Source organism: Adiantum capillus-veneris, chromosome 16 (genome assembly GCF_014529385.1).
Source record: "Adiantum capillus-veneris isolate H3 chromosome 16, ASM1452938v2, whole genome shotgun sequence".
NCBI lineage: Eukaryota > Viridiplantae > Streptophyta > Polypodiopsida > Polypodiales > Pteridaceae > Adiantum > Adiantum capillus-veneris.
The window spans coordinates 4254376-4278575 of record NC_140946.1 but is presented as its reverse complement, the minus strand read 5'-3'; the positions used below and the strand labels follow the sequence as shown (position 1 = coordinate 4278575).

Here is a 24200-nt window from a genome sequence, read left to right as displayed (position 1 = left end):
GGCCTATTTTTGACCCTTAGGATGCACCACAAATGGCTGAAAATGTAGATGATCCAATGGCGTTTGAGCCAGATGATGTTGGACAGCAAATTGAGGCTCCTGAAGGGCATTTTCAGCCAAGAAACAATGCTGAAAATGGTGCTGAAAATGATGTACAGCAGCCCATTGTTGATGATTTTGTAGTGCCACTTGATGTAAACCCATTGCCGGATAATGTGGATCATTGGGTGAGGCGGTCTACTCGTCAAAGACGGCCTGTGAGTCGATATGACCCCTCTTTGCATTACATTATGTTGACAGATGAGGGAGAGCCTCTTACGTATAAAGAGGCAAAGACATGTGAGCACAGCGACAAGTGGGAGCTTGCGATACAGGAAGAGATTAAAGCTTTGCATGCTAATCATACTTGGGATTTGGTTGAATTGCCCAAAGGAAGGAAGGCTATTCCTAACAAATGGGTGTATAAAATCAAAACTGTTGATGCAAAACCCAAGTATAAGGCAAGGCTTGTAGCAAAGGGATATGTTTAAACCAAGGGCATAGACTTTCAGGAGGTGTTCTCTCCTGTTGTGAAGATGACCACTTTGCGTGTACTGTTTGCCATAGTGGCTGCTCTTCATTTGGAAATGGACCACATGGATCTACATACCGCTTTCTTGCATGGTGATGTGGAAGAAGAGCTTTACATGAAGCAACCCGAGGGTTTTGTCATCCCTGGCAAGGAACATTTGGTATGTGCTCAATAGAAGCTTGTATGGGCTGAAACAATCATGTAGACAGTGGTACAAGAAGTTTGATCGCTTCATGCTTAAACATGGTTATAAAAGAAGCCATGCAGACCATTGTTTGTATACCAAACGTGATGAGGATGGCAGCCCGATCATTCTTGTGCTCTATGTAGACGATATGTTGATAGTTGCAAAGAAAAGAAGCACTGTAGATGCTCTTAAAGGGCAGCTGAAATCTGCGTTTTCAATGAAAGACCTTGGGGCAGCTGAACATATACTTGGAGTGCGTGTTACACGGCAAAGAGACAAGCGCCTATTGTATTTGTCGCAAGAAAAGTACATTGAAAAGGTGCTGGACATATTTAACATGGCTGAAGCAAAGCCTCTTGGTGTGCCATTACAGCCATATGTTAAAATCTCCAAGGATGATTGTCCCAAGTCAAAGGAAGAAGCCAATGACATGCAAAGTGTGCCTTATGCTTCAGCTTGTGGTTCACTTATGTATGCTATGGTTGCTACTAGGCCTGACATAGCCCATGCAGTGGGAGTTGTGAGCCGGTTTATGGCTAATCCAGGCAGGTTGCATTGGGATGCAGTGAAATCCATTATGAGGTACTTGAAAGGGACTAAAAACAAATGCCTCTGCTATGGTAAAGGATCGATGGAGTTGAAGGGATTTTGTGACTCTGACATGGTTGGTGATGTGGATACACGGAAATCCACAAGTGGCTATGTATTTACTCTTGCGGGAGGTGTTGTTTCATGGTGTTCTAGATTGCAAAAGATTGTTGCATTGTCTACCACAGAGGATGAATATATTTCAGCCACTGAGGCTTCCAAAGAAGCTATTTGGTTAGCACGTCTATGCAGTGAGTTTGGCTTGCCTGCCAAGGCGCCTATGCTTGGTTGTGATAGCCAGAGTGCTATATGTCTGGCAAAGAACGCCATGTTTCATGCACGCACAAAGCATATTGATGTGCGGTATCACTTCATACGAGAAGTGCTTGAGGATGGCCTTATTACATTGGTTAAGGTCCATACATCACAAAATCCAGCCGATGCTCTCACTAAGTGCTTACCCAAAGCACAACATCATCTATGCATAGAGATGGTGGGAGTCACGTAGCTTAAAGGCGCCATTTATGCCTTTAAGTGGGAGGTTGTTGGGTTAAAGGCCTAAATAACCCCTTTTTGTACATTTTTATACTTTGTCCAGGTTCATATTGAACCTGCACACATGTTTTAAAGGTCACTTATAATAAAAGTGGCAAAACCCAAAACTCACTTATTGAATTTTCCCCAAAAACGTGAGCCCTCTCTCTTCTGCTAGCGCTTCCTCTCTTGCTGGCCTTCGCCTCCCCTCTCTGCACACACACTGCACTTCCTCGCGTGCTCTTTCACTTGCACACACCACCGCGCGTTCATCAGCTAGAGTGCTCCCAGGTAGACAATGACACCCTTTGGCCCAAAGATTGGCGCCCCTTTCGGTATTTCTTTATTCAATTACAAACAAATGACCCGAACACTTACACCAAACTCTCACCAAGCTGTTCAAAGCTGTCAAGGGCTGAAATTGCGGCTTTTCAATCCAATTTCGGCAGCATAACGGCGCTAAAACCCTTGTAGGTTAAAAGTACATGTCTAGGACAGATTCCCTTGCATTTTCGAAGCTTTCCGGTGAGCTATCGGTCATTTCCAGCATGCTGTAATTTCCTGTTTTGGTTCCTGTCAGGTGCCCAAACCCACCTCAAGGCTGCCCGGAGGCTTCCTTGGTGTTTTCTTGCAGTCCAGGCTATAATTCTTTGTTTTGGATCGTTTTGAGCGGAGCAAACACATCTAGGCGTGTCTCAGGAGCTCCCGCACGCAACGGGACAGTTCCCCTTTGATTTGGAGGAGTTTTCACATGAGAAATCTCTCTGTTTCCACTATTTGTTGCGATGGAATTGTGCGTACTTGTGGGGGATTAGCAATTAGCTAATCCGGTTCTTGTTCAGAAGGCGCTTGCCTTGGCAAATGCACATAGAATCCATAGAACTATACATGGTCATGTGAGTGGCTCAACTAGTGGGACATTACCATATCTGCAAAGGGAGGAGAGAGATGCACGAGATAAAATTATTGCCCTACATGAGACAAGGGAGAAGGCAAGCCATTAAAGCTTCATACCTGAAAATTGACTCACAAGAATTGAAAATCAGCCTCCACTCTCATATTTTGGCGCCCCAAGCTAGGAATGGGTCTTTTGGAGGGTGTGTTGGCTTGCAGGTTGCACTCCTACTGACATGTGTTTAGTTTACCCCATTTGGTTTAATTCCTAACCCCCCAATTTATAAAGTCTTGCGGAGGGGCTTGAGAGACTTTAACTGAGCCCAGCCACTAGTTCTCCACTAGTCAGATTTCAGTGCGGATTGGCCAAACCATCTTGTGGTTGGTTGGCCTTGACCCTTGCGCGTGAAACTCTCGGCCAACGGCCGTTTCACATTGATTATGCAATGTTCAGGCATTTATGATTTCAAAAAGAGGGTCCCAAAAATTAAATAAAAATCAAGGGAAAGAAATCAACAATTAAAGTTCGTGCTTATCACAGTCTTGTGACATACAACCTCTTGAGATCTCAAACATCCTCGATTGCATGCATGCTATACATGCCATAGATGATTTAGTGTGATTAACACCCTTTTATTATCTCACGTATCTGCAAGAAAGGCAAGAAAGACTATCAAACATTAGTATAAATGACTTAACGAAACCTTCACACTTTTGTCATTTTTGCCTATCATAGAAGTGAGCATCGTACCTTTAACTTTTGTCAAGCAATGTACACCTCTATTTCTGTGTGTTCATGAGAAGTGCTAGCTCCAACATCACCCCCCTTTTGAGCATGTGTCAAGACCTTTTACCTTTGCTCTACTGAAGTGATCTGAGTTGGAGAATACGTGGGTTGTAAACCAAAGGCTTCAAGGTAAAGGTGCGATACATTTGGTGACTCTACTAGTTCACTCTAGTTCTTGAAATTCACCAAATAACGTCTTGCAACTTTTCCCTTAACTTTTCTGCCTTTATGTGTCAAAATCTGCTCAGGTACCAAGATCTCATCAAGTTCCTTAACTTAAGGTGGATCTTCGATTGGCATATCTTTCGACACATCTCCCACAAAAGGTCTTAGAAGACTCACATGAAACGCATTATGATTTTTTCAATTATTTGGCAATTTCAGCCTATATGCAACATTGCTAATCTTGTCAATTACTTCAAAAGGCACATAGTAGCGCATACTGAGCTTTGGAAATAACCTTTTCTTGCCCTTTATCTTCTTTGATCTTGCCTTTTCAAATCGCAATAAAACCAAATCACCAAGTGAAAACAAAAGTTCACATCGATGACGATCAGTAGCCTTTTTCTGCTTTGCCTGAGTCTTCTCCAAGGCAAGCTTAATTTTTTTATACATTTCATCCATATTTTTTACATATCGATCTGCTTTAAAAATCTGATCTTTTGTATGCAAAATGGGAGGACCTTTTTTCCACCTTCAACAATTTGAAAGGGTGCCTTGCCTTTTGACGAATGCATTGTGTTGTTGTATGCATACTCCAGCGAAGGTAAATATTGTTCTCACTTGCTCTTATTGTCTGACACATAGCATTCAAGAAAGCCTAAGACAGTAGAAGTGGCCTCTTTTGATTGTCCATCAGTTTGTGGATGAAATGAGGATGAAAACTTAAGTGTTGTGTCCATGTTTTCAAACAAGCCTCTCCATGGTACTTAAACACATTGCACATGAACAATTGTGCACTGCAGCTCCAAATGGTCATAGGAGCAATTTGGGGCAAAATGGGTCAATTTAGGCACAAAAAACAATTTCTGAAATTTATGCGCAGGAAATTTCAGCGAGTGAATTTGTGCTCAAAAACAACAATTCTAGTTGTTTTTAGCCTCATAGACATACATAAGGCTAATGCACAACCTTTAGAAGCATGTATGAGCAAAAGCCCCAATTTGTAGCATCAAATTGCGGAAAATTGAGCCACAAGTGGTCATACATAGCCAAAACTTGTCAAATGTGCATAAATTGCATCAATTTGCACTTTCCTCAATGTAGATGCATAAAAAATACACTTGCAAAAACCTGCATAAATATGAAATTTACTGAAAACACCTATTTTGGGACTTGTTTTTTAGCAATTTCTTTGTTTTCGGGTAGTGGGGACCTAGTAAAGATGTTCCCTCACCTTAAAACCTGTATTTTCCTGTCATAACATATAATTTGCTGATTTTGACCTAATTTCAGCCTGTTTTAGGTCAATTTGTCTAGCCGGGAGTCCTCTAGTGTCCGGGGACAAGTCCTTTGGCGATAAAATTGCAAAACCTCGCGTGAAAGTTGATCTCCTTGGCTGAAAATCAGCGTTTGCAGGTTTGGAAGCAAACCCTAAATTCGCTCTGATACCAGTTGATGAGTGCGCAACAATGTGTGCAAGTGATAGAGCACGAGGAGATGTGCAGGAGTTGAGCCTTGGAGAGGAGGCGTTGTTATGCTGAGATGGGGGCGCAAGGAATCGAAGTAGGAGAGACAGAGAGAGCTGCACGATTTTGTGAGGGGAATAAGTTGAGAGCCAATTGGGCTCTCATTCCCTTTATTAAAGTATAGGACCATTTTCAAGTTAGTGGCCAAGTTCAATGTGAACTTGGCCAAAGGTTAGTAACTTTTAAAAATATACACAAAAGGGGTCATTTGGGCCTTTAACCCAACAAGATAGTGTTCATGGCATTGTACATCCAACAACTGTTCAAAGATCCTTGCAATATCTTCATCATTAGTATACTGTTCCTTGATATCATCAAGCTCATTATGATAAGGAATTGACAGAGCTAAAATTTGTGGCTTTCTTGATAACGCGTCAACCACAACATTCTTTTTTCCTTCTACATGCACAATCTAAAAGTGTATCATGTACAAAATGTTTGCTCATCGCATATGCTTTTCAGACAATTTTGTTTGTGTCAAGAAGTATGGCAAGGTCTGATGATCTGTATGGACAACAAAATCAGCACCTAGGAGGTAGTGTTTCCAACTTGAACGCGCATGAATCACAACCAATAACTCTTTCTCATAGACTTACATAGTCTTTTCTGGCCCTTGCAAGATTTTGCTTTTGTAGGCTACTACCTGACCATCTTGCATTAGAGCTGCATCAATACTATTGTCACATGCATCGACTAGACGAGAAATGACTGTGAGATCTGGTAAAACCATTACTGGATTGGAAGTCATCTTTTCCTTCAAGAAATTAAAAGCTGAAATCTCCCATAAAGAACAAGTATATACTCATGTGGTGTAAGGTGGAGCGGAAGTGAATGTTGAACTTTGCTCAAGATGAGTGCTCTGAACTGTGCTCAAGGGTTCCTTTTACTTACGGAAGGGAGAGCCTTCCGTTCCTTTAGTGAGAGAGTGCAAATGATCACAAACAAAGTGGTAAACACTGTGAATGAAGGTGCTGAGATTGAGAGATAGAGAAAAAAGAATACGACACGAGAAAAGTTGTCAAAGCCTCCTCCAAGGGCCCCTCTCTCGATGGCGAGACAAGCCTTTGCTATTGATTGCACAAATCTCGTACAATGGTCTAAATGCAATGGACTTGCTGACGATGAGGACGGCGACGAGATGGTCTGAAATCTGAAAACGCTAAGGGCTGAAATCTGCAAATCTTGTATTTGTTGAATTCTGACTCTAAGTCGGTGACGACAATGCGATGATGACGTGCTGAAAACGCAAAACGCTGGCTTATTTTGGGGTCTAAATCTGAAAATGATGGACTGTCGTATGGCTGAAAACTGATCAATGCAGATCTGCAAGAATCTGCTAACACTAGGGCTGATCTGTTGCGGGCGAAACGATGCGGTGAAGATCTGCTACTGCAAGGACCATGTCGCGATGTCGTAAGGTTGAAATCTGCAAAACGATAGGGCTTTAGGCTGATCAAAAAACTCTAGGGCAGATTTGGCTATGTCGTTGACAAACGATAACAGATCTTGCAATGTGCAAAAACGCTAGGGCTGATCAGGTCTTCTTCTTCGTCTTGGCTGAAAACGCTATGTTCCCTTGCCGGTCTTGCTGAGAAAGTGCACTGCCAGAACTTTGTTCCCTGCTGCCTCTTCTGCGAGAAAGTGCTAGCGCTAGCTTTTTTTATATAATTGCTGTGCCAAATTGCCCTACCTAGTTTCCCAACAAAGTCACTTATTAATAATAAGTGAAAAATGGCTAAAATAGGGAAAAATAGGTTTTGTGCATTGTAAAATGTCCTTGATGGGTATTGACTGTAATCTGATGATCATGCTGTGTACAACCAGAGGAAATGCAACTACTCTTAAGTGCCTGGACATGCACGGCCTGCGCACAGGCTCACAAAGGTGCCAGAACACTTCCTAAGCTAACTGAACCCTTGTCATGAAGTAGCTTGTCCACATGCACATAGGGTGACATCCTCTCCTTTTCAAAGTGAGGTACTGGTACCGAACTGTGTGGCGTCGAGGGAGATTGCCAACAGCGTCTGGATGAATCTTGGGAAGGACTCTTCGCCGGCCCACTCTGATGTGTGTGTCGTGCGATGCTTGAACTTCATAAAGGTCTGCAACGCTTTTTCTTTGGGCCGTGCCGAAAGCGACACAAAGTAATCTGTGGCTGTGTCAAAGCTCCAACTTCGGCTATAGTCGTGGATCTATCTTCTTCAAGAATCGTCGAGGAGGAAAAGTTCTGAAACCACTTCTAACACAAAAACATGAACATACCCATTCCATGTAAAGTGACTAGAAAAAGACTATTCTTTCAAAAAAAGTGTGCATGCAATGTAGATGAACAAAGTGACGGAGTGGCAAACTGTTCATCAAACACATGCAAAAAATGGGGTCGAATCTTGACTTTTTGATCTAAATCAATCAATTGTGGCAAATCACAATGGAAATACTGATGCTTGATGCTGAATCCTTCTTGTGCTCTTTTGGATACTGTGTCATGCCAAGGAAGAGACATGGAATGTGAATTTCTTGAATGCAAACATTTCATCTTTTCATGAGTAATCCGCATACATCCGTGCTCATTCATGAGTGAATCGTGTTCATCGTACAATATGGCATGCCTATGAAAAGGCATCACATAAAGATGGTGACTAAAATACAGGAATGAAACACTCGAACAATGCGTACTGACTAATCATGCGGATACACAATACTTCCTCTGGAGGTTCCTTAAATCTTGACTCGAGAGCCAAGATCGGTTCTTGGTGATTGATCAAATCTGCAATGAGGTTAGCTTCACTAGAAAAAGCATCAACTAAACCATCATCCTTGTGAACAATCACATCTTTATCATGCAAATCATCATCATTATGAATAAGCACATCTTTATCATGCAAAACATATGTGTCGTGCTTTGGAGAAGACAAGACTGAGGGAGTCTTCTCTTGATTCTTTTTAATCTTCGCCTGCACATTAGAAATGAGAGATGAAGAATGAACAACTTCCTCCCCATGAATGAAAATGGGAGAGTCACTTTTGGCATTGAAAGTAAAAGTATTTGGCTGCCCAATCAATGAGAGGTTATGCTCACGAAACCATCGAATGCCTAAAAGCATATCACATCTTGAAAGAGGAGATACTACAAATTTTCCGCGGAAGGACGCTTGTTGAACAATGAACAACACATCAAGGCACTCTCGTGTAATGAGAGAGTCCATACCGGGAGCAAATCCCGACACCTCGAAAGGAGATGTCTTGCTAACCTCCAAGCGGGAGAGTCACTTATCACATCATGCATACTGCCTGGATCAAACAATATGACAAAACGCTGACCCTTCACATGACCATAACACTTAATGAGAGACTCATCAATGGGAGGATCATGAGAAACTTGGGTCACACTCGTGTTCTCATTGATGGCAAACAGAGGATGTGGGTTCTGTGGGTTCTTTAGATTCGCTAGATTCAATCTTAGGACATGTTTTTTTATATGTGACCCTTGATGTGCCAATGATAACATTGACCTTCCTTCGAATAAATGCTTTGTTCTTTTGATCCTCCTAAAATTCCTAGTGTTGCTTTTTCATATGGAGTGAGCTTAGGTTTAGCAATTGTGTTATCTTAGATTCATTGTGTGAGTTCTTTTCTGAGAGACTAGAGGAAGATTGGTTAGAAGAGTTACCATTCTTACGGTTCTTACTATTCTTAGGGTTTTGAGAAGTCTGAGAGGTACCTTTGCGAAGTCTTGTTCTCCTTAGGCTTTCCCTTATTGTGCTTCATTGCCTTGTTGAGATCTACGGGGTCGAGGACTTCGACATGAAACTTGATATAGTCGTCCAATCCGAAAATGAAAGTCTCCTTGCGCTCATCATCCGATTTGCGTAATTGGGTACCGAGTTGCAAAACACGGTTAGAAAAAGACATAACTGGCAAACCATTTTGCTTAAGATTGCGCCAATCGTCCTTTAATGGTGCTAGGTACTGAGGTGGCATAAACCGCGCCTTGAGCTTGTCTTGGAAGTCGGCCCAATTGAAGGAAAGAGGCATGCCTTCGTCGGCTTCCTCTAAGTGCGCGGCCAACTGTGTCTCTTGCCATGCGTGGTACCAATTTATGGCATCATCGGCAAGGTACATGGCTGGCGTCAAAACCTTGCTATTCCCTGTCTTCTTAGTTGTCGCAAAATAAGCATTAAATTGATGCAACCAAGGATGAATAACATTGACATCCATCTTATCGTCATACTTACTGAACGTGATCTTCTCTGTGACGGGGTTGTTGGTGTTCGAGTCTCTGCTACTTGATGAACTGCCAACATCTTTGACCGGCTTGGGTTTCGAGGTAAGTACCTGCATGACCAACTCTTGTATGCGTTGGTCTCTCTGCGCCTCACGCTCTAACTCCAAGGCCGCTCGTCTATCTTCGGCCGGCCAAGCGCGCTTGCTCGCGCTCACGCTCCAAGGCTTCGCGCTCGCGATCCAATTCGGCCTTTCTTTCTTTGCACTCGCGATCCAATTCTGCCTTTCTTTCTTCGGTCGCCAAGCGTGCTTGCTCGCGCTCACGCTCGAAGGCTGCCGTTCTTTCTTCGCGTTCACGATCCATTTCTGCCTTTCTTTCTTTGCGCTCGCGCTCCAAGGCGGCGCGTTGCGCTTCTTGTTATATCATCATGTCCATCATCGTTTTGACCAAAGCCTTCTTAGGATTTGGTGCAATCCTTGGCATAGATGGGGAAGGGGGAGGATCGAAAAAACCTCCTGGTGGGGAAAATTCTTCTTCACCACCTACATGCTCATCACCTCTATGCGAAGTATCCATTCCGCTTCAATTGATGACCATACAGTGAAGTCTTGAGTTCTTAAGTCCACGAGAAACTTGGGTTCTTGTGGTTCTTGGGTTCTTGAGGTCTTGAGGGTCTTGAGGTTCTTCTTTAGCTTGCAATCTGTGTTAGAGAAGGATCTTCTCTTACCTGAGCTCTTCTCTTTACCTGAGCTCTTCTCTTTCCCGCGGGCGCACTCCTTGGCGGCTTTGCGCTCACACCAAGGTTGCTTTTTCCCACCTCACGTCGATTGGCCGACTGCTAAGTGCACGGTCCGCTCTCAATGAGTGAAAAGAGGAACAAGGGGAGGCTGGACAAGCCCTTCTTTCTTGGGTTTCCTGTCACTCTTCAAAAACACGATTAGGAATCGACACTCCCAAGTGGACTTGGGTTACGTGCGACTGCAACAAGCAAAAAAAATTCTATGGTTCTTTCGTTAAGTGATACAAAAACAGTACCAAAGCGCTGATACCAATGTAAGGTGCATCGGAAGTGAATGTTGAACTTTGCTCAAGATGAGTGCTCCGAACTGTGCTCAAGGGTTCCTTTTACCCATGGAAGGGAGAGCCTTGCGTTCCTTTAGTGAGAGAGTGCAAATGATCACAAACAAAGTAGTAAACACTGTGAATGAAGGTGCTGAGACTGAGAGATAGAGAGAGAAGAATACGACACGAGAAAAGTTGTCAAACCCTCCTTCAACGTCCCCTCTCTTGATGGCGAGAGAAGTCCTTGCTATTGATTACACAAATCTCGTACAATGGTCTAAATGCAATGGACTTGCTGATGATGTCGATGACGATGAGGACGGCGACGAGACGGTCTGAAATCTGAAAACGCTAAGGGCTGAAATCTGCAAATCTTGTATTTGCTGAATTCTGACTCTATGTCGGTGATGATGGCGATGACGACGATGCGACGACGACGCGCTGAAAACGCAAAACGCTAACTGATTTGGGGTCTAAATCTGAAAATGATGGACTGTCGTATGGCTGAAAATTGATCCCTGCAGATCTGCAAGAATCTGCTAACGCTAGGGCTGATTTGTCGCGGGGGAAATGATGTGGTGAAGATCTGCTACCGCAAGGACCGTGTCGCGATGTCGTAAGGCTGAAATCTGCAAAACGCTATGGCTTTAGGCTGATCCAAAAACTCTAGGGCAGATTTGGCTCTGTCGCTGAAAAACGCTAGCAGATCTTGCAATGTGCCAAAACGCTAGGGCTGATCAGGTCTTCTTCTTCGTCTTGGCTGAAAACGCTATGTTACCTTGCCGGTCTTGCTGAGAAGGTGCACTGCCAGAACTTGGTTCCATGCTGCCTCTTCTGGCAGAAAGTGCTAGCTCTAGCTTTTCTTATATATTTGCTTTGCCAAATTGCCCTACCGAGTTTCCCAACAAAGTCACTTGTTAATAATGAGTGAAAAATGGCTAAAATAGGGAAATTGGGTTCTGTGCACTGTAAAATACCCCTATGGGTACTGACTGTAATCTAATGATCATGTTGTGTGTAACGAGAGGAAATGCAACTACTCTAGTGCGTGGACATGCATGGGCTGCGCACAGGCTCACAAAGGTGCTAGAACACTTCCTAAGCTAATTGAACCCTTGTCATGAAGTAGCTTGTCCACATGCACATAGGGTTAGATGTGCATGTGACATCTGGCTACATGTTATATTAGCAAATGGGTAGAAGCTAAAGCATTGCCCAACAAGACAGCTAAGTCTGTTGCAAATGGGTGACGTGGCATGGCCCTGGACACACTCACAGAGTCGGGCAGCAGAGTACAGACCCGAAAAATGCGTTGTACCGCAGACACGTACCAGCCCGAAATTTTCGGCGCAAAACACGCTGACAGGCTGATGTGGCACAGTGTACAGAAATTCACTTTTTTGTGTGGCTTGATCGTACTGATTTCCTGCTTGTACGTTGCTTAAGTTCGCTGGCAGATTTTAGCAAGGCTTTTGGGATAAATTGCTTTGTTTAGAGAAGCTTTTAAACTATTGCTTATGGGGCTTTGCTTTGGCGCATCCCTTGTACCAATAAATAAGTGGACAGGGCCTCTCAGAGCATTTGGACGCAGAGTCTGAGAGTGAGCACCTACCCACTCTCTCGTACTTGACAGAGATTAATACAAAAAGAAACACCGGAAGGGGCACCAATCTATGAGGCCAATATCTCTAAGCACGGAGCTACGCCGGGCCGTGTCGACTCAAGTGTGAATTGTGAACTGTTTTAAAGTGTATCTTTGCTGTTTTGCGGTGGAATCTTGACTTGGGGTGTCCATGTTTGTTACAGTGGTATCAGAGCGCGGCCGTCTCTTCTACAGGGAAATCCGATCCTTTTCTCGCGACACCTTTGGATTCCAACAAAGATCAATCGACTTCTTTTGCATCTGGGAATGCGTGAGGAGATCACGAAGAAGATTCTCATGAAGAGTACCGCCCACCTCAGCCTACTCAAGCTGAGATTGAAGAGATGGAACGTCGATATGTGGTTGACGATTCAACAAAGATGATGGTTAACATTGCGAAGGATCTAAAATTTGCAAATTTTTTGTCTCAGCAATTCTTCGAAGAAATGCACACCCAGTGGCAGAAGGCCACAGAACCACCCATCAAACCGGCACTCAAGAAACCTCCTCCTCCGAGGATGTTCACACAACAAGAATTAGAAGAGGTGGTTCAAACATAGATCAACCGGATTTTGGACACGAACAATAAAGCCAAAAAGCACGACAAAAAGCAAAAGAAAGGAACCAAATTCTCGGGTTATTTGGGTCGTCAATCTACTTTTGCATTGGCAAGAAAGCAGAAGAAGCGTGTACCATTTGAAGGACTACCCGGCTCTTCTTCTTTTTCTTCTTCTGACAGTTCTTCTAGCTCTTCTGACTTGAGCGAAGAAGACGAGAAGGGAAAAAGCGAAGCAAAAAGCAAAGCTTTGGAAAGGGCAAGAAAAAGACAGAGAAGCCTAAGTTTCGCCCACTTTCTGACAGTCCTACAGAGCACTCATCCTCAGATAGTTTGGACTCCGACGATCACATGTTTTACGCAAAGAAGAAGCATTTCTATAAAGCCAACTAGTATGACTAAAAGCAAAAGAGTTAGAGAATTCTTTTTCTGGATTTTGAGATGCTCCGAGGGCTTTGGCCTTCATATAGCAGTTTGACATAGCTTTCTCTCGAGGGTGTTACTCAGAGCACTCCAAGATTCGGAGGGCTACCTCTTTCTTCAAGGGAAATGCTCGAACATGGTGGTCCACCCTGCTATTGAGAAAGGAAGCTCCGGTTAAATGATTGAAATTCAAAAGGCTTTTTATTTCTTCTTGGCTGACTCGGGAGTACGAATGAGATATACGAACTGCTTGGAATCATCTTCGGATGACCAAGAGAGATTCTCTGGACGCGTATTGCGAGAGATTTTGGAGCTCTTTTCTACTAGCCTCTTCATTTAAGAAGGTCTCGTTTAAAGAACAGATTGAGCGGTTTTGCTGCGGACTTCCTACGAAGATCCGAGATTATTGCTTAGAACAAAAGTCAAATTCTATTCAAGAATTGATGGGAACCGAATAGACTTCTAATAATGAAAGTAGAAAGAAATAGAGTTATCAAGAAAAGAAAGACAAGGATTCACGACCCTGGCTCACTCTTTGAGAGATGGCCTACTACATAAAAGAGGGGAAGTGTTTCGGATGAGGGGAACATGGGCACGTCTCCGCGAAGTGCCCTAAAAAGGCACAACAAGAACAGAATGAAGACAAGCCAGAGAGTTCGAGAGCAGCTGAGGAACATGGACAAAAAGGCAAGATGAAAGCAGGACTGGTTCAAGATTGCATGGGTACTGACCCAATCACGATTGATTAAAGTACAAAACTTTGCCGAGCTTGGGGCAAAGTGAAAGATCAAGAAGCCCTGATTTTTTGTGATGGAGGAGCCAAGGCCAACTTCATTTCACCTGAATTGGCGGCGCGGCTCGAGATTTCACCCGATCGGATGGGACCACAAGCAAAGGAAGTTCTAGCGGCACCCAGACGGGACGTGGCCATTACACTTGTCATTGGCAAACTTCGGTTGCATTGTTAGGGGTATTTGGGGGAACGAGGACTTCTACATAATGCCCTTGGAAGGTTGTGATGTCCTCCTTGAAGTCCTTCGGTACCATAAGAACAACGCCATGACCGATTATTGGGCAAAGAAAGCGACATTGACAAATGAAAAGGGCCGAAAATTGTACTTTGATGTGAAATTGAAGGACGAGTCTGTCCCTATTGTATTGGCTTTGGCCGTTTCGAAATTAATGAAATCCAGTCTGCTTGTTTTTACTCGATCTTTTTGAAAGAGTTGAATGATGAACATAGGAAAAATATGTCTGAACTTGATAAAGAATGCCAAGATTTTCTCTAGACTCATGCCGATTGCTTTTTAGAGGGCCTGCCAGGCGAGTTGCCACCAGCTCGTCCTGAGGATCATACTATTAATCTGATACCTGGAAGCACACCATCGAACCGGCCAGCTTACTGTGTGAGCGGAGCCCAGAATGAAGACAGTATGAACCAAGTGAAAGACCTCTTGGAAAAGGGTCTTATCGAGCCGAGTACTTCACCCTACTACTCTCCGATTTGTTGGTTTTAAAGAAAGACGGATCTTGGAGAATGTGCATTGATTATAGAGCTCTGAATAAAATCACCATCAAGAACAGATTTTCGATTCCGAGGATCGATGATATTCTTTATCGATTACATGATCCTCTTGTTTCAGCAGATGTGGTTCGTCCATCACCTTTTGTCGTAAGGAGAAGGCACATCTCTCGCTCTCGTGCAAAAATTAAGTACGTTGAAATAAACTTTTTCATGTCTTTCTTAATTGCAACGTGGTTGGCGATGGGAATACGCCAATCACCTGCATCCGCAACTACAACATTTTTCTTTCCTTTATGATTATAGGATAAGGTTTTTTGAACTTAATCAGGGATGGATTGCATCTTGTAGTGCCAAGGCATTCCCAGGATTACATCACATCCCTCAAGTGAAGCTAGTAAGAATGATTCTTGATCTTTGTAGTTATCTACCTGTAAATTCAGCTTCCCTATAATAGGAGTAGAACTGGAATTTTGTTTTTTGAAAGTAGAAGATGCTTGAATAGAGACACCAAAGCGACTGGGTTGTAAATTGAGACCTTTAGCCAGCTTCGTAGAGATGAAGTTATCCGAATTGCATGGATCAAAGAAAATAAGGGCCCGCTGATTGTCGATGCTACCCTATGCTTTGAGAAGAGCTCTTTCTTTACCATTCTTTGTTATATTTCTCGGTACATTTGTTACTGCATTAGAAGGAGGCTGCGGGGTTTTAGTGGGGCAATCACCCTTCATGTGTCCAATTTGTCTACACTTGAAGCATCTCCCTTCAGTGATATAGGTTTTCAACTCTGCAAGAGAGAGGTATTACCCTCTCTTGGGCTGATTAGGCTTTACTTCTGCATCTGACATGGTTCTTTTCTTCTTTTGAGAAGAAGTAGAAGTGGCTGATTATGAAGAGCTTTCTGCTTGGCATGATAAGTGCTTTGCTCCGTCTTCTTGGAGTACCCTTGTCATGTATAGCATCAGCTATACGAGCTGATTTTCATAAGTATTTGTAAGTTGCCTCGTGGATAAAGCTTCATAGCCTTTTGCAAGGCTTCATGCAACCCGGCTTCAAACTTCCGCATCTTCTCTGAATCTTCGATCTTCTTGGATGGGGTGACTTTCAAGAGAACGTCCCAAAACTTATCCTCATAGTGTTGACCAATTTCGTTCTCTAACCGAGAGAGTCGATCCCATTCCTTTTTTACTTCTTCCTCATAATCTGGAGGAAGGAATTGTGCATAGAATTCCTTCTTGAAAGCATTCCAATCTAGAGGCTTGCGTTTTTCGAGGATCAAAGTCAGCCACCAATTGCTGGCTGTGCCTTTCAGGTACATACTGACATGGCGAAGCTTAGACTTTAAGGCCTTTCAGGTACATACTGACATGGCGAAGCTTAGACTTAAGGCCTTGGTCCCACTTCATTCAACTCCTTTGCTTCACATTAGTCTTAATTTCCACTACGGTGGTCTTGAGCTCAACATTATCCCGAACTAAGCATTGAAAAGCATTTCTGATAGAAGCCCTCCATGAACTTCATGTGATCTTATGAGAGCACCTTTTAAGTATGCATATCAACCGAAGCTTGGCTTAGCTTTTGTGCTTTTGTAGCATCACCACATTAGGCATTTATGTTGATTAGCTTTGTCGAGCACAACGTTCCCTAACAAAGCATTGATGAGCATATCATTCAAATAAGCTCGATCTGCTTCTTGTTCTCCTTTTTCCCATGGTGGAAGCGGAGCAACACGACATCCACCCCCTCTGAACCTGCACAGCCTCCGGTATGTGCCAATTGCACTTAATCAGTTTCACCAAAAGCATCATCAGACACATCGTCCAATGCATACATAATATTATCTTCTGGTTGATATCATAACTCTGTGACGTGGCATAACCCTATAACACACACACACACACACTCTTTTGCAAGAGAGAAGAATACGACACCAGATGGTTCTCAAGCCCTCCTCCAAGGGCTCCCCTCTCTATGGCAAGAGAGGTCTATGCTATAGATTGCACAAATCTGGTACATTGGTCTAGATGCAATGGACTTGCCGATGATGTCGACGGCAATGGCGACGACTACGAGGACGGGCTGAAAACTGTAAACGCTATGGCTGAAATGCTGAAATCTGCGAACTTTTGACTTTTTGCTGATCTTTGACACTGTGTCGGCAAGAATGGCAATGGCGGACTCGACGACGGTGCGCTGAAAACGTAGATGCTGAAAACTGAAAACAGCGGGCTGAAACTGTAAATGTTGGCTGACTCGACGGTATGACGAGGATCTGTTGCGGGTAGGTGAGATCTGCGAGGCTAAAGGCTGAATGTGCCGTGGCTAAGTTCTGAAAACTGAAAACGCCGATGTGATAGGCTGATCTGACACCGGAATCTGCAAACGCTAGGCTAGGTCTGCAAAACTGAAAAATGCTAGGTTGAATCTGGTATTGAAAATGCTAGGGAAGGGAATCCCAAAAACGCTCTCTGGTTCTGTTGGCTGAAAACGCTAGGGCCTTCTGCAGGTCTTGTTGAGAAGGTGCACTACAAGTTGCTGGAACTTCTTCTGCCTCTTCTGCTAAAAAGTGCTAGCGCTAGGTTTCTCTTATAGTGCCTTAGCAAATTTGCCCTACTCACTTTTCCAACAAAAGTCACTTATTAATAATAAGTGAAAAATGTGTATTTTGGCAAAAAGGGTTCTATGCACTGTAAAATGCGCATGATGGGTACTGAATGTCATGCTGATGATCATGCTGTGTGCAACCAGAGAAGTGCTTAGACATGCATGGCGTGCGCACAGACTCACAAAGGTGCTATAACACTTTCTAAGATGACCTGAACCCTAGACCTGAAGTAGCTTGTCCACATGCACATAGGGTTAGATGTGCACGTGACAAAGAGAGTCTATCCTTCGCTAATTGATCACCTTCATAGTACATACCTAGTCTTTCCTGCAGTAAACACAAAGGAGAAACACGAAAAACGCACACACATATGCTTGTTGTAATTTTCTGCACATAACTAGAAATTGTTATCTATGTAGGTTCCAATACCAAAATGGAGGCCTTTTTCGCAATAGAATTGCACCAAACGTAGTGTATACGAAAGGTAGGTAGAGAAGAATGAGATTCTGTGAACATTTTGCTGAAATTCACCCTAAAAGAGGTAATTAGGGGCTGAAAACAGAGAATTTACAATAGCTAGGCGTGAGAAGGAGCATCTCCTTCCACTTTTCGCGATGAATCTTCTTCCACTGCAGCCTATGATAAAGAGAAACCTTGTATTAGGTGATGGGAGCTCAAGGACTCCACATCCACCACAAGAGATGATCCTCAAGCTTCAATGGAGAGCTCTAGTGTGTAGAGCACGCTCACAATAGGGGGGGTAGGTGCACTGCCAACCTCTCAAGTGAGAGAGGTGTGGCTCTTATATAGCCATCCAGAAGAGGGGGCGCTAGGAGCAAGAAAGAGAAAGAGAGACTTTGCATAGATAAGTGTTCCACTTGATACACTTACTTTATAATTTAAAAACTATTCAACTTTTGACTTTAAAAGTTCACTAGGCCATTATTAAAATATTCAAATAACTCACAACCGGTCACATGAATGCTACTTATGAAAACATCAAATGCTTCTCGGCATAATGCCGTGCCGACGTTGCTCCTGCATCACCTGTTCGCACTTGTCCGGCCATTTGGCCCGGGCACAAATAATTTAGCTTAGTTTAATTAGCTTATCCTAAGGCCTTTATGAAAAAAATAATCTCGGCCTTAGGATCACTGTCCTAAGGTCCCCATCTCATTCCTGTGCTTGCATTGACGTGCGTAATTTTTTGAGCCTAAAGTTGGAGGCTACTGTCTACCCCTTTTGAAGGCCCGAACATCCAAATCACTAGGGCTTCAAGGTATTTTTTTGTTAGGGTCTTGTTGAGGTGCTCTGACCCACGTTTAGGCGCACCTAAGGGTTACAAAAATTGACATAGTTACATTAACCGGTATAAGTCTCGTTCCATTTGAGCTAGGAATGCTCGCTTCTTCCGTCACACAAGGTACCTGAAGGCTATCCGAGACTATCTGTGATTGACGACCCCTAGGAGAAGATCCCTCTGAAGCTGTGCTCTCGTCTCTCTACCCTCCTCGTCATACCAACTATTTGTAGGCATGGTCCCCATACTCTGTCTGCTCTCTATCTTGCAAATGTCTATCAAGCCCCAAATCTCCTACATCCATCTCTCTAAGCATCTCCTCTGAAGTGTCATAGAGACTGTTTGAGCATTGCCTGTTCGGGCATTGAAGTCCCCTAGGAGGAGGATGTCACCATCCTTGGAAAACTCCCATATGTCATTGTCTAGGATTGAGAAAGGTGACTGGCCTCTAGGCTCAGCATAGATTGATGTACTCGGGGGAAAGTAGCATATGCAAATGTCTATCAAGCCCCAAATCTCCTACATCCATCTCTCTAAGCATCTCCTCTGAAGTGTCATAGAGACTGTTTGAGCATTGCCCGTTCGGGCATTGAAGTCCCCCAGGAGGAGGATGTCACCATCCTTGGAAAACTCCCATATGTCATTGTCTAGGATTGAGAAAGGTGACTGGCCTCTAGGCTCAGCATAGATTGATGTACTCGGGGGAAAGTAGCATATGGCAATGTATAAAAATCGGCTTGTGTCGGCCCTCAGCCTCACCCACATGTATCTAGCATGATCATCTCTTCGTACAATGTGTAGAAGTGGTTGTAGCTCCTCTCTTAATAATACTGCTACTGCCCCCGATCCTCTGCTCCCATGCTCAGATCTTGTGTTAGTCCAGCAAGCTGTCTCCCATCTATATCCAGCCACATGTGGCATCATGTGTCCAGTGGCCGGATGAGTCTCTGAGAAGAATATAATTTCCCTGTCCCCAAAGCTATCCTCAAGGGCACCCACATCCAACACACGAGAGCAGATCATCGGGCTACATGAGACAAGGGAGAAGACAAGCTTTCCATTAAAGCTTCAAACTTGAAAATCCACTCACCAAAAACTGAAAATTAACCTCTTCTCTCATATTTGGGCACCCCCAGCTGGGAATGGGCCTTCTGGAGGGTGTGTTGGCGTGCAGGTTGCTCTCCTACTTACATGTGTCCAGTTTGCCCCATTTGGTTTAATTCCTGATCCCCTTTAACTTGTAAAGTCTTGCCGAGGGGCCTAAGAGACTTTAATTAAGCCTAGCCACTTCTCCACTAGTCACATTTCAGTGCCGATCGGCCCAACCATCTCGTGGTTGCGTGGTCTTGACCCCTGCGGGTGAACCTCTCGGCCAATGGCCGTTTGACACTCGCCATGCAATGTCCGAGCATTTGTGATTTCAAAAAGAGGGTCCCAAAAATTGAATAAAAATCAAGGGAAGGAAACCAACAAATAAAGTTTGTGTTTGTCAGAGTCTTGTGATAGAGCAAGCCGACTTCCTTCTCCATGACTAAAGAATTGAGATCATCAAAATCCAGCTTTTCCTTCTTGATTTATAAGCATAATGCCTTTGCAACCATATGGTACTCCTTAGGCAGCTTCGTAAGTACGAAGGCATCAATTGAGTATGGTCCTTACAGAGGGACTAGCCCCCCCCTTGTATCGTATTTGTCTTGTGCAATATAGAGCCATTGCTTTTGGGTTTTCCAGATTCTCTCTCTCTCTCTCTCTCTCTCTCTCTCTCTCTCTCTCCCTCGTGTAGCGTCCTTTCTCTAGAGGGACCTCTTATGTAGTGTTCTCTCTCTATAAGTGATCTCACTCCAACGTTTTCTCTCTCCATGTGCTTGGGATCTCTGTTCTCCCTTATCGCTCTCTCTTCCCTTGCAGCGTTTTCTATTCTTGCAGGTTGCTGACCTAGGTCGAGTGCCCACTTGCATAGAGGGCTGCCCATCGTGCAGGGCTAATTTGGAGGAGGTTTTAGTTGTAGCATCCTGGAGTTTTGGTGGCTGTCCATTGATCGAGAGAGTCTTCTTGACGGGTTGCAATGGTGGTTATCATTTGATTCACTTTTTCCGATGCCCCTTTGACAATGTCTCCTTTGGTTGCTTCACAATTCCTCTCTGTTGTTACTACAAGTCGTAACTTTTGGATGATCTCTATGCTCTCTATGGATCCAAGTAGATGAGCTTACTATTCTGTAGAGCAACAATGTTGTTGAGAATATTAGAGTGTTCATGGATTTTAGTGGGAATTGGAGGAATGTGGTGCACAAGCTACTCGGTAACAACTTCATCTTTCAAGCATTTCTTTGACACGATTACTTTGAGTTTTGTTTTCCTCTGATGAAAAATATATTTCTCTTAAACAACAAATGCCTTAATAAGTGAGAATAAGCAACACATTGGTGTTCTTGTTCAAACTAAAGGAGATTAAAAAAGAAAATAACAAAAAATAAAATCTGGAAGGAACTTGAAACCTACAAAGCTTCCACACCTAACAAAGTTTTTATAGATTCTCATCAATGCACGTTTTGTGGAAAGCATGGCCATCTTGAAGATGAAATGTTCTGTAAAATGTGATCTTTCCAATAAGTTGATTGCTGGAAACAAAAGCAAGGATTTAAACAATAGTAAATGCAAAGAAAAGTCCAAAGAACAAGAAAGTGCTAAGGTTGCTTTTATTGGTCCGCCTCTCCTTAATACTTGGGTTGGTGATACTCCCTTGTTTGGCCAATATATGATTGGGTTGTACTTTAGGGATCCATTTGAGGATTGTTTTTGAAGGTTGCAACAAGATCGGATTGTTTGTTGGTTTCCTTTTCCGTTCCCATTTGGATGTTGTCAATTTTTGATGTAGTTCCACTTTGGATTTTGGAATCTATTTGCAGTTGGTTGTTCCTGTTGAAGCCTAGATTGATCGATTTAAGTTTTGGTATCAGTTTTGGTTAGCTTTGTTGGTTTTGGCAATTGAAAATATGTTTGGTGGTGAGGCATAGGATCGAGTTGCAAGCATTGTCTTTGGAATCCATAGCTGAGTCGGTGTTGGCGGATACGCCGCGACGGACGTCAGCACAGCGAGAACTCACTTAACAAGATTTTTCAGCTAAGGACGAAGCTCGACCCGCTGGCGCGTGGAAGCAAGCATAGGGTGTCAACCTACACTCGACCAACTATGTGTGTACCAAAAGTCTTTACAACTCCTACAAAGGAGGGGGCGAGCCTTGCAAGTAGGGGATGAGAGAGAAACACACACACACACACACACACACACACACACACACTCATAAGCCTCCTTTACACAAAGGGAATGGAGGACACATGTTAGCTCCCTAGGCCAGATGCTCACAAGGTGTACGCAAATCCTATTGGATGGCCATGGAGGTGGACCAGCTCTCTCTCTCTCTCTCTCTCTCTCTCTCTCTCTCTCTCTCTCTCTCTCTCTCTCTCTCTAGGAGCATGCCCCAAAACGGCTGGTATGATGAGGAGTGCCCCGAGACGAGAGCTAGTGAAACCAAACCGTAGGGCGGTAGACGTTAGCTTTCACCCGATTCTTTAACACTTGACTTTACGACACAAAGCAATGACTTCAAAAGAACCTGTAACCGGGGATGGGATTACACTTCAAAACAAAAGCACGGCTAGGAAACTAGAATGCTTCCAAGTAGAACTTCACCAAATATCGCCTTGTAACCTTGCCTTTGACTTTTCTTTCCTTGTGTGCCATGATTTGTTCTGGACCAGAATTTCATCAAGCTCTTCAACTTTTGGCTGCTCTTCAACTGGCATATCCTCTGGCACATCACCAATAAAGGGTCTGGGAAGACTCACGTGAAAAGCATTGTGAATCTTTCAATTCTCAGGAAATTTCAGCCTATAACTGACGTCATTGATCTTCTCTGTTACTTGAAAAGGCCCATAGTAATGCATACTAAGCTTTGTAAAGAGACTTTCTTTACCTTTTCGCTTCTTTAAGTGTGCCTTTTCAAACCGCAACAGTACCCAATCGCCAAGTGAAAACAACAATTCACGACGGTGGAGATCAACAGCTTTCTTTTGCTTTGCATGTGTCCTTTCAAGGGCATGCTGTATCTTCTGGTACATTTCATCCATATTCTGTACATATTGATCTGCTTGAAAGATCTTTTCCTTGGTATGCAAAATGGGAGGAACTTTCACATGACCTTCGACAATTTCAAAAGGTGCTTTGCCTGTTGAAAAATGCGCTGTATTATTGTATGCATATTCAACCAACGTGAAATACTGCTCCCACTTCGCATTGTGCTCTGACACATTAAGCAGATCGAAGACAGTAGAATTTGCCTCTTCTGACTGCTCATCTGTCTGGGGATGAAACGACGATGAGAACTTAAGCGTAGTGCCCATATTCTCAAATATGCCTCTCCAGAATAGACTTGTCATCCATGGGTCACGGTCACTGACAATCGATTGTGGCATACCATGGTACTTAAAGGTATTGTACATAAAGGGACGTGCCATCTGATCTGGTTTTATCTTCCTAACAAGAATGAAATGAGCTTGCTTGCTGAATCTACAAATAATGGTCTAGATTCCATCATTTCCTGTCTGTGTTCTTGGAAGGTCAAAGATAAAATCCATAGCTATGCTTTCCCATGGTTTATATGGAATCGGCAATGGCTGTAACAGCCCTGGTGCCTTTTGCCTGTCAAACTTGACCTTTTGGCAAATCACGCATGCTCGCACAAAGGATGTCACGTGCACATGGCTCTGTGTGCCACGTGGACATACTTCATCGACTTCCAGCATTGTATTAGATCCACCAAGATTGCATCAGTTTGGTCTCATAGGTCATTTTGGCCTTTTGAAGACGTTTAATATAACATTTCATTTCATTTCATATTTCTCTCTCTCTCTCTCTCTCTCTCTCTCTCTCTTAGTGAGGCTTCTCTCATCATTTATGGTGATTGCGGCTCCTACTCTATAAGAGCTTGAGGCAGTGGTCAAGAGTGAGTGGATGGGTGATAGTGGGTTATCCATCCTCTCATTAATCTGACACTTCTCCCAACATAGAGAACTATCGGATTCTCTATTCATCAGTTCATATTGAGTTTTTGTATCCTAAGCATGTTAGACAATGGTGCCGTAGTATGTGCCAAAGATCTAGTGAGTGAACTTTATTCTTGACCCAGATGAAGAAATGAAAAGAAAGAATGTTTTAAGCATTTATGGTAGTTCCTGCCCTCTTACATTATTGATTTCACTCAAATCTACGATTTGTATATCTGTAGCTCGTGCTATTTGCATTTAAAGTACAGACGATGGGATGGCCACACACTGGCTCTTTTCTTTTTGTGTTAGAATTGGGTATAGATCTTCCTTTTTCACACATGTATAGTAGTTTTTTCTGATGTCTGTGTTGTGATCAGGAGGTAAATGTAGCAATTGTTATGTCCTATCCCCTACCTTTTTGTTGTATTTATTCTTTCTATTTAATGCAGTTTGGTGCTAGGCTTCATTATGGCTTAGTCTGCCTTGTCTTGTTGTTGTCATGAGAGAAGCTCAATTCACAAACCTTTGTGTTGAGTATGGGCATGTGGCGCATGTGTGGTGTGTTGGG

General features: G+C 43.4%; 1 protein-coding gene across 2 annotated transcripts in view; it reads left to right on the top strand.

Annotated features, from left to right (window-relative positions):
- The window catches only part of LOC147438471 (RGS1-HXK1-interacting protein 1-like), a 124335-nt gene that overhangs the window by 24421 nt on the left and 75714 nt on the right, over positions 1-24200 (top strand). The gene's annotated exons all lie outside the window — the stretch shown is intronic.